At 52.6% G+C, this 12,580-nt stretch overlaps 1 pseudogene across 1 annotated transcript; it reads left to right on the plus strand.

The window, feature by feature from the left end:
- Nucleotides 1–1,343: 1,343 nt before the first annotated feature.
- On the plus strand, nucleotides 1,344–12,246 carry LOC308640703 (arylsulfatase D-like; annotated as a pseudogene). Its single transcript has 7 exons — nucleotides 1,344–1,480; nucleotides 4,473–4,620; nucleotides 7,246–7,363; nucleotides 8,637–8,756; nucleotides 9,369–9,783; nucleotides 11,094–11,230; nucleotides 12,112–12,246. The product of its transcript is annotated as an arylsulfatase D-like (transcript).
- The last annotated feature ends 334 nt before the right edge of the window (nucleotides 12,247–12,580 follow it).

Consider the following 12,580-nt stretch of genomic DNA (forward strand, 5'->3'; position numbering starts at 1 on the left):
ATATTGAAACACATCTTGGGGCCTGTCTCAATTGTGTCCTTGGTCTCATTCTGGAAAATTTCCTGCATTCTCAGGGAACACGTACTTTTATTATTTATTGATAGATGCCCTGTTCTCTATATCATGAGGATCATAAACAAACACTTAACATTCCCCATGGTTTCAGATTCCAGATGGTGTGGCCCTGCCACAGCATCTCCCACACTGTGACCCTGTCAAACAGCAGATTACAGGAACCCCTTCACCAATTCCTGATTGTGAAAAACCCCAGGAAAAAAAGGAGAAATTTAATTAAAAAAAAAAGAACTGGGAAGTAGCTTCAGCAGAACGCAACATGCCTGCTCTGTACTGAACAGGTGATTGATAGCTGCCTAGGCAGGGAAGCCCTTCACCCCAGTCTTGAAGAGTGGCAGCTGCACTAACTGCACTTAAGCATTAAGAGCTCCGTAGGACCTCCAAATATGATACCATGGTTAACTGGTGAGGAGTTCTGCTTTCCCACATGTTGAAGTTTGAACATTAGAGAAGCACACCTAAGCAAGCATATAAAGCAGGGTTTATTTTAAAAAGGGGAACACAGACTTCTGGAAGGGAGAAGAGGCCAAGGCTGGTTTCCTGGTATCCCAAGAAGCAAAGTGTTCTGCCCTTTTTATATGTCCTAGGCTTCCTTGGGTCTCCAGTCCTCTTCCCCTTATCTTTCTCCTTCCTGCAAACATGACTAGGCACAGGATGCTCCCGAGCTGGTCAAAAGGTGGGAACCAGAAGAGCTGAAGGGGGAAGGACAGGATGGAGCAGCCAAGGACACATTAATCAAAAACCTTGTAGCTCCCTGTAGGGAGGGGCAATTCCTGGGACATGCTATTTTAACAGCAGATTGGCTCAAGGGTGGAGGAAGGGTTCTGAAGGAACTGACATTTCAATCTCTCAGGGAACAGTCTCCAACTTGCCAGACTCATCAAAATTGTTCTCACTCCATTTCCCTGCCGGTTTAATTCTGGCTTCAACCCAGGCCCTGCGTGCACAAAGGAGCAAGAGTCCAGCACCCTAGAGATTCCCAATGCAGAGCCTGGTGGAGCTGAATTCGCACCAATTCTATGAGAGGGGTGGGGCTGTCCCAAGACCCTTGGAAGGAATAAAAATAAATGTTCCCTAAACTGCCTTGGCTGCCTTGGGAGTCACCCTGCTTGTGCCCCATCCAGATTAAGCAGATGCAGAAGCCCCAGCTTCACTGGTGGTGGGGACCTGGGAGAACTTGTTTCCAGGAGCCACTCCCTAGGCCCAGAGTTGGAAGGTTAATCGGATTAAGTGAGCCACCAGGGTCCAGGAGCACACTAAGCAGCCTGGTGGGCGGAGACACCAGCCCTGGCAGGATGGCGCCCAGATCTGGGGTCAAGGTACTTCCCTGGCGCCAGTGCGCAGCCATGGAATCCACGCAGAGGTGCACTCGCAGGCCCAGGGGACGCGCCTCGGCCACCGTCAGGTGCTCGGGATCCCAGGACTCGCAGCCACTCAGGCCTGGGGAGGGGAAGAGCGAGAGACCCTGGAAAGGAAGCTGAGGTGCTAGGAAATGGTGAGTCACCGAAACCCAGTCCCAGGCTCATTCTCTGCGGGGGCCCAGAGAGCAGCGCTGGGGTGGGGGCAGAGGGAGGTGGGGGGCCCCCCCGAGCAGGAGGGGGGGCCTGGGTTGAGACGCAGAAACTGTGCCTGAAACGCCTGCGGGGCCGCTCCAGGATCGAGCGGGGTGACACGCCTCACCTCAATGCCTTGGAGACTCGACTCCCCACTCTCAGGTCTCCGAACCCCTCCAAGACCTGCTCCCTGCCCCCTCATGGCCTGTGTCCCCCACATTAGGTCGGCACAGATGCGCTGGAGTTTCCCCCCACTAAGACCCGCTCTGCCCCTCCCATTCGGAGCCGGGACTCCTCCCCAGGGCCAAGTCCTACAATCTCTATAAGGCAAGTCCCCTGCCCCACCCTGACAAGGTTGTGACACCCTCCACACTCATTTTTTAAGACATGCAGGCCGAAGCCCGAGTTCTCCCCAATAAACTCGAAGCCCTTCGTGTCCCATCCTGGTCCCCACACCCAGCCATGGCCTGTCACACACTCTAAGACACAATCCTGTCCCACCCCCAACACGGTCTTGACCCCAGCTGATCCTCCTGTCCGGTCCTCTCCCCATATGGCCGTCTCGCCCTATCACTTCCCTAAAACCACCTGGTCCCGACTTGGGGCCCTGCATGAGTGTCCTCTCGCCCCCCCCCCGCACACCCCGCGCCCCCTCCCTGCTGCTGCTGGGGAGTCCCCAGGAACAGTCTAAGCCACTGCTGTCCCTCCCCCGGGGCCTCTCTCTCCTTCCCCCAGCACTGAGGGTCCCTCCAACACTAGGGCCGCCACTGGACCCCTGCGCCGTCCCTTCCCCTCCTAAGTCACTCCCCAGATCGCTCCTGGGACCAAATGTCCACCCAGGGGCAGCTCCGCAGTGCCCAACACTAAGGCCCGCCCCTGTCCCGCCCCCAGCATGTCCAGCCCCCCATCCTAGGGCAGGCACCTTTCACCACCCCACCTTAAGGCCTAGTCTCCCCCTAGACAGGCCCTGGTGGGCTCCTGGGAGTGTCCCCTTCCAGCCTCAGCTGTGCGTTGCAGCTCACACTGAGGCACGCCCCTTGCCCCACCCCCAGCACATCCCCCCTCTAGGATACGCCCCTTGCTCAGCCTCCTGCAGTCCATTGCGCACTTTAGAACATGCCCTTGCATCGCCCTCCACCCTGTCCCCCTAGGAAGGCCCCATCCAGCTCCTGGGCACATCCCCCTCGCAGCCCCAGCTCCGCAGTGCCCAATAATCAGGCCTGTCCCTGGCCCACCTCCAGCACGCCCACACCCCCCACTCTAGGACACGCCCCGCCCTACTCCTGGCCCCCAAGTCCCCCATCCCGCCCCAGCGCAGCTGTGCAGGGCCTTATGACCCTCCCCCGGTGTCGACCCTTGACTTTCCCCCATCCCGCCCCTGCGCAGCTGTGCATGGCCTTATGACCCCCCCCCACACACACACACACACTGCTCACTAAAAACCACAGGGTGCAGACCCTTGACTTTTCCTCCATCCCCGCCCCGCTGCCACAGCTGGGTCCTCCTCCCAGCGCTAGGACACCCCAGTCCGCTCTGGGTCCTCCAGTCCGCCCACTGTGCCTTCTGGTGTCCCTGTCCCTCCAGCAGTAGGATCATCCTCCAGTCCCCCACCTTCAGGGCGCACAAGATCTATAGCAGCCCCCGCCCCTTCCCTCCGGCTACCCCCTCCCACTGTGACTCCGCCCGCCTGCCCTCCCCGGTTGCCCCACCCCCAGCACATCTTGGACAGCTGAGTACCTCTGGGTCCTGGGGCAGGTGGAGCCCAGGACACCATTGAAGCTCCTAGTAGCCTCTAGGGCAGTGGGGCGCCTGGCCCCCTGTTCAGATGCTCAGGGACTCTCTCCTCTGCCTGCTGTTGTGTCTCTGGGGTTGCTTTGAATCCCCCATCTGTGGTTTAAAATCCTAGTGTCCCTGCAGGTCTGGTCCTCCTAGTGCCCTGTCTGATGCTTGGCGCAGCCTTGGAGCACCTCGCACTGTGGACCAAGGCGCCTGCCAACCATCAGCCACCTCCTGACCCGCTGAGGACCCCAAGTGGCAGGCCTCAGGCTCTGGACCCCACGTTCGCCCCCGCTTTACTGAGAGTTGAGCTCAAATGACCTTAACCCAGAGGACCCATTTAGTGACAAAACAAATTCAAAGAGACCATGACTTGCACAACAAGAAAGGGTGTTTCCAGGGTCACCCTGGGGTGTTGGTAGCGACAAATGTCACCACAAATGCACTCAGAAATCTCCCAGGATTCAGTTGCCCGATGTCCAAAAATAAACAAGGAAAAAAACAGAAAGTGAAAAACTTGTAAGTCAGGCATTTGTCACAGCACATTGTTACAACTGTTTTGTTATCATTTGCCACCGTTAATCCTTTGCTATGCCTAGATTATAAATTATACATTATGACAGGCATCTATATATACAGAAAAAGTATAGTCTATATAGGGTTAGGTACTAGCTGAACTTTCAACATCCTCTGAGATTTTTGGAATGTGTCCCCAGAGGATAAAGAGGGGACCTCTGTGCTGTTCGCATGGGGTTAAAGTGGAGGGAACTTTCTTATGAGGGCTCAGTTTCTGATTGCTTGCTGAGAATCTCCAGTTTGGGTGCAGGGAGAAAATGGGCCTCTCTCAGCATTAGTCTTGATTGGCCATTAGCAGTAGGGATTCCACCCTGGTTATTTTGGGCTGTTGGACTCCGTGCAAAACCAGAGGTTTCCCACAGCTGGATAATTCTCTTGGGGCTCAGTTGGCATTATAGGAGTTCAGTTCAAGCCCTCACCAGAAGCCTGACATCTACATATGCATGGTGTAAACTTTGCATGCCAAATCCTGTACATTTATTTCCTCTGCAGAGACTGTGCTGCTTTTGCTCCTTGTATGTTGGCTTCTGCAGACCTGTGAGCAGAAACCACCTAACGCTTCCAAGCCAAACATCCTGCTGATCTTGGCAGATGATCTGGGCATCTGGGATGTTTGTTGCTATGGGAACTTTACACTGAGGTAGAGTGTAGTTTGGGTCGTGGGGTTGTGCCTTGTGTGCAGTTTAGTGGAATAATTCACTTAAAATCGACCAGTGCAAATGAAATTTCTTAGTGCTGCAGAATTCAGCACCAAAAATGATTATTCTCCAAGAGTAAAAATAGGGTCTTAGCCCTCTCAAACAACTTGATGCCCTGCTGAGTTTATAAGGGTTTTTCTGTGGCTGCTGTAATAAATAACCAAAAACACAGAGACTTAAATGTAATCCAGGAACCACCACCCCTCCCCCAGCCCTGGAGGGCAGAAGCTGAGACCAGAGTCCCAGGCTGAGCTCCCTCCATGGGCTCCAGGGAGGCTCCTCCTGACTCTCCAGCTCCTGGGGCTCCAGGTGGTCTTTTGCAGAACAATATAGTGGCCCCTCAAAAGCTTAAGATTGAATCATGATATGACCCAGCAATGCCACAACTGGGTTCAGACCCAAAGGATTTGAAAGCAGTGATTCCAAAAGATACTGGCATATCCTGTGTTCACAGATATGGATGGATGGTTGGCTGCATCAGAAGCCCTGATCCCCAGTATGACTGGAGACTAGGGCAAAAAGCATATTTAGTGGGGTGGGGGGGAGCTAGGGCCAAAAATGGGGCCAAGGAAAAGGTCTGAATGGGGGTCTTTGGAGGCCAGAGGATCTTAGAGAGTGTGGGATATTTTCTTATTTTGGCTAAACTGTATAGAGGATTTCACACAGGCTTGTAAAATTGTACTCTGTTCTGAGTCCTTTATTCTCAGAGTTAGCAAATCACTAGAATTTTACCCCAAATCCATCATTTATGTATCCATTTATGAATGAGCCATTCCTCCACCCACCCATCTGTCCATGTTTTCATCCAGGCATCATCCATTTGTCTATCTGCCCATCCATCCATGGTGGATGGATAGATGGATGGGTAGGTAGATAGATGGATGAATAGATGGGTAGATGGATAGATGGTTGCCTGGATGGATGGATAGATGGTTGCCTGGATGGATGGATAAATGGGTGGATGGGTGGATAGGTGGGTGGGTGGATGGATGGATAGATCGGTGGATGAGTGGATGGATGGACGGATGGGTGGGTGGGTTGATGGATAGATGGATGGATGGATGGATAGATGGTTGCCTGGATGGATGGGTGGATGGGTGGGTGGATGGATGGATGGGTGGGCAGATGGGTGGTTGGCAAATTGGTAGATGGGTGGATGGATGGATGGGTGGGTAGATGTGTGGGCAGATAGGTGGTTGGCAAATTGGTAGATGGGTGGATGGGTGGATCGATGGAAGGGTGGGTGGGTGGATGGGCAGACAGATGGGTGGGTGAATGGGCAAATGGGTAAATGGGTGAATGAATGAATGGATGGATGGATGGTTGAATGGTGGATGAATGGGTGGGTGGGTGAGTGGATGGATGAATGGATGGATGGACGGGCAGATGGATAGTTGGCTGGATGGGTGCATGGGTGGTGGGCTGGCTGGCTGGCTGGAAGGACTGACAAGGTTCTTTAACCTTGGTCCTACTGGAACACTGGCCCAGATCACTCTGTGATGGGCCCATCCTGTGCTTTGTAGGATGTTGAACAACATTTCTGGTCTCCACCTGCTGCTCACCAATAGCACCACATCCCAAAGTGGGACACCTCCAGTGTCTCTGCACTTTTCCAGTTGTCCTCAGGGAAGCAAAACTTTTCTTACGGGGGGCCACTGAGGTGGTCAGCTTTAGGTGCGTGAAGAACCAGGCCTGAGCTTTTATAGCTCAGCTCCCACCAGATGCAGCCTCCTCCAAGGTAGAAGGGAAGAGACTAGCACCTGTCATCTGACAGTCCATGGGGAATTCCGTGAGCTCTAGGGGCTGGGTCACTGCCTTTGGGATGCCTATCTATAGTGAGATTCTCAATCTATTTTTGCACGTCCGACTGCAAAAGCTCTTAGGTGAAGTGTTTCATCTTCTCTTTGAATTTTGCACCTGAGAAACCTGGTAGGAAACTCAGGGTGCACCCTTCGTGGATGCTGGTGGGATATTTAAGGCACACAAGCCCCCTGGGTTGCATACCCCCCCCGAAAAAATAAGAAAAAGCCAAAAATGTAATTTTGTTGGGGTCCATCTTCCTCTAAGAAGCCCTGTGATGTAACCACAGAGTTATTGTGACAAGAGGTTCCCATAACCCACCCTAAGAGGAGAATGTCACTACGCAGATGTGCATTTCATACCCCGAACCCACCCAAGGTCCTGGATGAGCCCAGACTGCCTGGGCTCAGAACCCACGGCATTCCCCAGCTGGACAAAAGCTTCTCTCACAGCCCGTGTTTATACTCACTGTGCAACATCATCACCCCCAGAAAGTGAAACGGGCAAGGTGTCTGTGTGCCAGCCCCCCAGGCCAAAGCCAAAATTCAAAATCTGGGGTGCCCTTTGTAGCTTTGGCAACAGCTGAGGTGGGGGGAGGGCTGTAGGAGGAACCGCCCAGGGTGAGCCTCATCTGTCCTTTGCAAACTTAGAGAAGTGGGCGCACTAAGACAGGTGCCACGCAGCCCCAGGAAGTTCCATGCAGGCCTCGTCTGAGGCCCAGAGCATTCCCAACCCTTTCCCAAGTGATATTCATCTGATTTTCTCAGGACCCCCAATATCGACCGGCTGGTGGAGGAGGGCATGAGACTCACCCAGCACCTGGCGGCCCCCCGTTCTGCACCCCGAGCAGAGCCACTCGGATCAGGTGGGTGTTGTGGGGACCCTGTACAGCAGCTCCCGGCTGCAGCCTGGACCCTATCGCCGCTCTAGCTTGGTAGTGATCCCGCAGAGACTGGGAAATTGAAAGCTAATGTGCCCTCCTGTCACCTTCCTGCAGTGTGTGCTCCGAACAGGACCTCGTATGCCCTCACCCCTCAGGACCCTTAGCCCCGTGGGTGTTAAAACCCACTCACAATGCCGGACGCGGTGGCGCACGCCTGTCATCCCAGCGGTTGGGAGGCTGAGGCAGGAGGATCACGAGTTCAAAGCCAGCCTCGGCCAAAAGGAGGCCCTAAGCAACTCAGTGAGACCCTGTCTCTAGGTAAAATGCAAAATAGGGCTACAGATGGGGCTCAGGGGTTAGGTACCCCTGGGTTAATCAAATGGGAGTCACAGATAACCACACACCTCTTCCTGAGGTCAAGATCATCCCTAGCTGATCTGGGACACACAGCACGCTGCAGATTCTGCGTGAATTGTGCTGATACTCAGAGAAAAAAATTGCTCAGGGAAAAAACACTCAACACAAATGTCTGTGCACGTCTGGTACTAGAGAAACGTTCTTTTCCTTCTGGTATTTTCCACATACCAGCTCTTGTCTCATCAAATTGCCAGGTAGGTGCCCTTGGTAGGCTGTGTGGAGGGAGCCTTCTGGGACGGGATGACCACCATCATTGGTGGATGAGAAGCAGAAATACAGTCATTGACAGGTGAGATACAATGCTCCATAGATGATGATGGTGATACTGTCAATGAAGGAAGATGGATTAATGATGCTCAATTGATAGCAATCCTGTCAATAGATAATAGAGGAACAGGTGATAGCTAATGATGGGTGATAGAGGTATATAAAGGTGACAGATGCATAATGCACATACAGGTGACAGATAAATGATGTGTGGATAGAAAGGGGATAGATGCAACATAATGGTACCTGGAAGATAGGTAATGATTGATAGATAGATAGATAGATAGATAGATAGATAGATAGATAGATAGATAGATTGAGTTGGTTCTCATGATAGGCAAGGTGTGTCCAACTTATGCAGCTGACATTGGGGCAGATGATGCTCAGTGGTGGGGTCATACTGTGCACAATAGCACATTTAACAACCTCTCTGATCTGCACCCACTCCCTACCCAGAGCACCACCTCCCCACCTTCCCCAAGTGCTGACAGCCAGATTCTTGCCCACTGTCCCCTGGTGCCCAGAATCCCTTTGCTAAGACCTGTTCCTGGCAAAGGGAACATGAACCTTGCTCTGCTGTGGGATCTGCAGGAATGGACAATGATGAGTACCTGGTCCTCTATTGGAACGCAGGCTTAGGCGGGCTTCCTGCCAACGAAACCACTTTTGCAAAAATCCCAAAGGAGCAAGGCTATACCACCAGCCTTGTAGGTATTCGAACACCTGATTCCCCTCCCATCCAATTGTCAAGGGACCAATTTCCTCTGGAGGAAAAAAAAAACTTTCATCCTTCTCCACCTCCCGAGTTGGTATCTGGTTCCACTCCGGCCCTCTCGGATGGTTTTCAGTTCAGAAGTTCTCCTCATTGCAGAGGTTTGGGGTTCTTTGATATATATTTTGCCTTCTTTCCTTCTATGAACCTGTCTATCTTCTTCAGCCCCAAGGAATCAGAAAGCTCTTCAGAGCCTGGCTCCACCACCTGTAATTCCAGTAGCTTGGGAGGCTGAGGCAGGAGGACCGCAAGTTAGAGGCCCACCTCAGCAGTTTAGCAAGGCCCCAAGTAACTCAGCGAGACTCTGTCTCTAAATAAAACACAAAAAGGGCCGGGGATGGGGCTCGGGGATCGAGTGGCCCTGAGTTCAATCCCTGGTACCCCAAACCAAAAGCAAGTCTTGGTTGAGGTCACTCATAGCCTCTGCTGATTCAGGATCTGCTCTTTGGAGGTTTTCTTTCCCCTGACCACATCCAAATGGCCCCGGGGTTCTTTGTCCCAGGCGACAGCGTGTGCCCTAGGTGTGGCTGACCACCCACCCCCACTTGCAGGAAAGTGGCACCAGGGCGTGAGCTGCGCGTCCCGCGGGGACCACTGCCACCACCCGCTGAACCACAGCTTCCACTACTTCTACGGACTGCCCTTCACCCTGATCAACGACTGCGACCCTGACAGGCCCCCAGAGCTGGGGGTCACAGTGGCTGCCCGGTTCAGCCTACACCCGCATCCTGGCTCTGGGCGTCCTGACGCTCACAGCTGCCAAACTCAGTGGCCTCCTCTCGGATCCCTGGACCGCAGTCGGGTGCACGGCCAGCCTCGTCTTCACCACGTGGTTCTCCAGCTGTGGGTTCCTGCGACTCTGGAAAACTGTGTGCTCATGCGGAACCACCAGGTCACCGAGCAGCCCATTGATGTGGGAAGCACCACCAGACGGATGCTGCAGGAAGCCACGGCCTACATTCAAAGGTGGGGACCCTCACGATCTGGGGTGGGGGGGGCAGGTTCTGAGCCGTGAGCTACCCTGGGGTCCCATAGCAGCAGGTGCATTGAAAAGGTCCAAACTCACACTTCATTCACAAATGAAAGGAAGCTATCCTTCTTCATCGCTACATAGTATTCCACAGTGTATATGCTGAAGGATTTCTTTATGGAGTCACTTTGCCCACTTCTGTCATCCTAGCAGGTGGGGAGGCTGAGGCAGGAGGATGGCAAGTGGGAGGCTAGCCTCAGCAATTGAGAGAGGCCATAAGAGACTCAGTGAGACTCTGTCTGTAAATAAAATATCAAAAGGACTGGGGAAGTGACTCAGTGGTGAAGCACCCCTGGATTCCATCTCTGGTGCTAAAAAAAAAGAAAAAGGAAAGGTCCAACCTCTTCGTATGAATTGGTTTCCACACTCGGATCTCTGCTTTGAGTTACCGGGTTGCACTGGAAAGTATCCAAGTAGTGGTCGTGCATCAGGGACTCCTTCCAAGGCCCAGGGAATGCCTGAAACACCAGAGAGTACCCAACCATTTATATATAAGTAATAAATAAATATTCATACATTTACTACAATATATAGCTATTTCCCTATGCGTACATACCTATGAAGGTATTTAATTTATAAATTAGGGAAAGCCAGAAATTAGCAGCACCTAATAATAAAATAATAATGATGGCAATGTTCTGTAACACAGGGTGTGTGGGTGGGGTGTCCCGTCCCTCCCTCTCAAAATATCTTCCTGTACTATACTGACCATGGATGTTGTTTTACTCAGACAAAATTGCCACTGTGACCAAAAGTCCCAAGAAGAACATTTGGAGGAGGAAGAGTTTATTTGGGTCTCATGGTTTCCAAGGTTCAGTCCATGGTTGGCCGACTGACTCCATGGCTCTGGCTTAAGGGGAGCAGAAGAAAATGGCGGAAGGGTCTGGAGGAGGAGAGCAGCTCAGGACAGGGCACCAGGAGGCAGAGAGAGCTCTGCTCAGCAGGGAAAGGATAGAGACCCCAAAGGCACAGCCCAGGGATCCCCTCCTCCAGCCACACCCTACCTGCTACAGTCACCACCCAGTGAGTTCATCCAAGTGGATTAATCCACTTCTAGGTCACACCTCTCATAATCTAATCATTTTACCTGTGAACTTTCTTGCATGGTCTCACTCATGAGTTTTTTTGGGGAACCCTCACAGTGAAATCCCAGCAGGTGAACCCAGGTCATGGACACAGCACATTCAAGGTCCACTGTGGACACCATCATCTGCCGTCCATAATTCCAGTGGTTTTCTAATTTCACAAACAAGGACAGGCCCTTTCTCCTCTTTGTGTCCCAGCTGCACGTCCACAATCCTCTGGTGACCTTGAAAGCCTTCCTCAGGAGAAGCCACCATGGTTTTTACAGAGACAACCTGGAGGAGATGGAGTGGTTTGTAGGTAAGTCAAGATCAAGAACGGGGGAGAGTACACCCCACTCGTGTCATTTGTTTGTTCATTTCTTCCCAGTGATAGTCTAATTTTGCACAAAACCAATCATTTCGTTAGCAATCAGTTTTGTGAGAAGCTGTCATTCAGCATCATCCTTAGTGGTTACAGGAAGCAGAGAGACAACGTTAGCTTTCGGCATCGTGGAGGAAAAGGGCTCTGCTTTTAGGGCTTTGGGACACGCTAGAGAGAAGCAAGAACTTGCAGACTCTTCCATCTGCGAGGGTTTCCTGGAGACGTGGAAGCCCTCGCAGGTCAGGTGATATGTCCTTGCATGAATATCCTGACATCTGAACTACGTGAGAGGCAGATGTCCCCAAGGAGGACAGCAGCTCACATCCCTCGTGAATTGGCCTCTGTGCCTTCAGGGGTAGGAAGGACTGCTGGTCTCCACGGTGCAGGGAGATACTGCTGGGTATGCAGGTGTCCCCTGCTCTGCTGATAATGGCCATCATAAATTTTACTGCTATTGGTTGTGGTTCCTTCCATGTGGGCTGGAATCTGTCATTGCTTTACCCCGCCCTGGGGCACCCTCTCACCCTTTTATTAGGGCACTTGACCCCACAGGCACTGCACATAAAAACCATGCCTGCTGACAACGTCCTGGATATTTCTTTGCAATTCTCTCCTGGTTTTCGAGGTGACGCAGTGCTAAGCAGACCTGGGCACGACAGTCTCAGCACCGTGATCTCACATGTCCCTGTGGTCTCTTGGCAGGGGGCTCTTTCTGTGACGGTCCAGTACAAGATGGCTTGTGCATAGAATGGGAAGTGCATGCCCCCAGCTGAGACCCGTGTGGGCACTCTCTCTGACACCTTCCACCTTCTCCACAGTTAAAGCCCTCCATGCCCTTGATTAGAACCATCTGAAGAACTCCACAATCACCCATTAGGACTCCAATCATGGAGGGTTACTGGAGGCCACAGATGAACACCAGCAGCTGGGGAGGTGCAATGGGATCTACAGAGGTGAGGGGCTAGCCACGGGGAGGAACAGAGACAGGGAGCCAAAGGAGTCTGCATCGGAGGTCACAGAGCAAGGAGACTATGGAGGAGGAGGGGGGATGATGCTGAAGAGGAGGAGGAGGAGAAAGAGACAGAGGTGGAGGAGGAGAATGAGGAAAAGAAAATGGAGGAGGAGGAGGAGGATACAGAAGAGGAGGAAAGGAGATGAAAAAGAAAGACAAGGAGGAGGAGTAGGTGGAGAGATGATGATGTTGATGATGAGGAGAAAGAGGAGAGATGAGGAGGAGGAGAGGAAGGAGAAGGAGGAGGAGATGGAGAAGGAGGAGAAGGAGGGAAA

This window comes from Spermophilus citellus (assembly GCF_964194105.1).
Source record: "Spermophilus citellus genome assembly, contig: SCAFFOLD_53, whole genome shotgun sequence".
NCBI classification, from domain to species: Eukaryota; Metazoa; Chordata; class Mammalia; order Rodentia; family Sciuridae; genus Spermophilus; species Spermophilus citellus.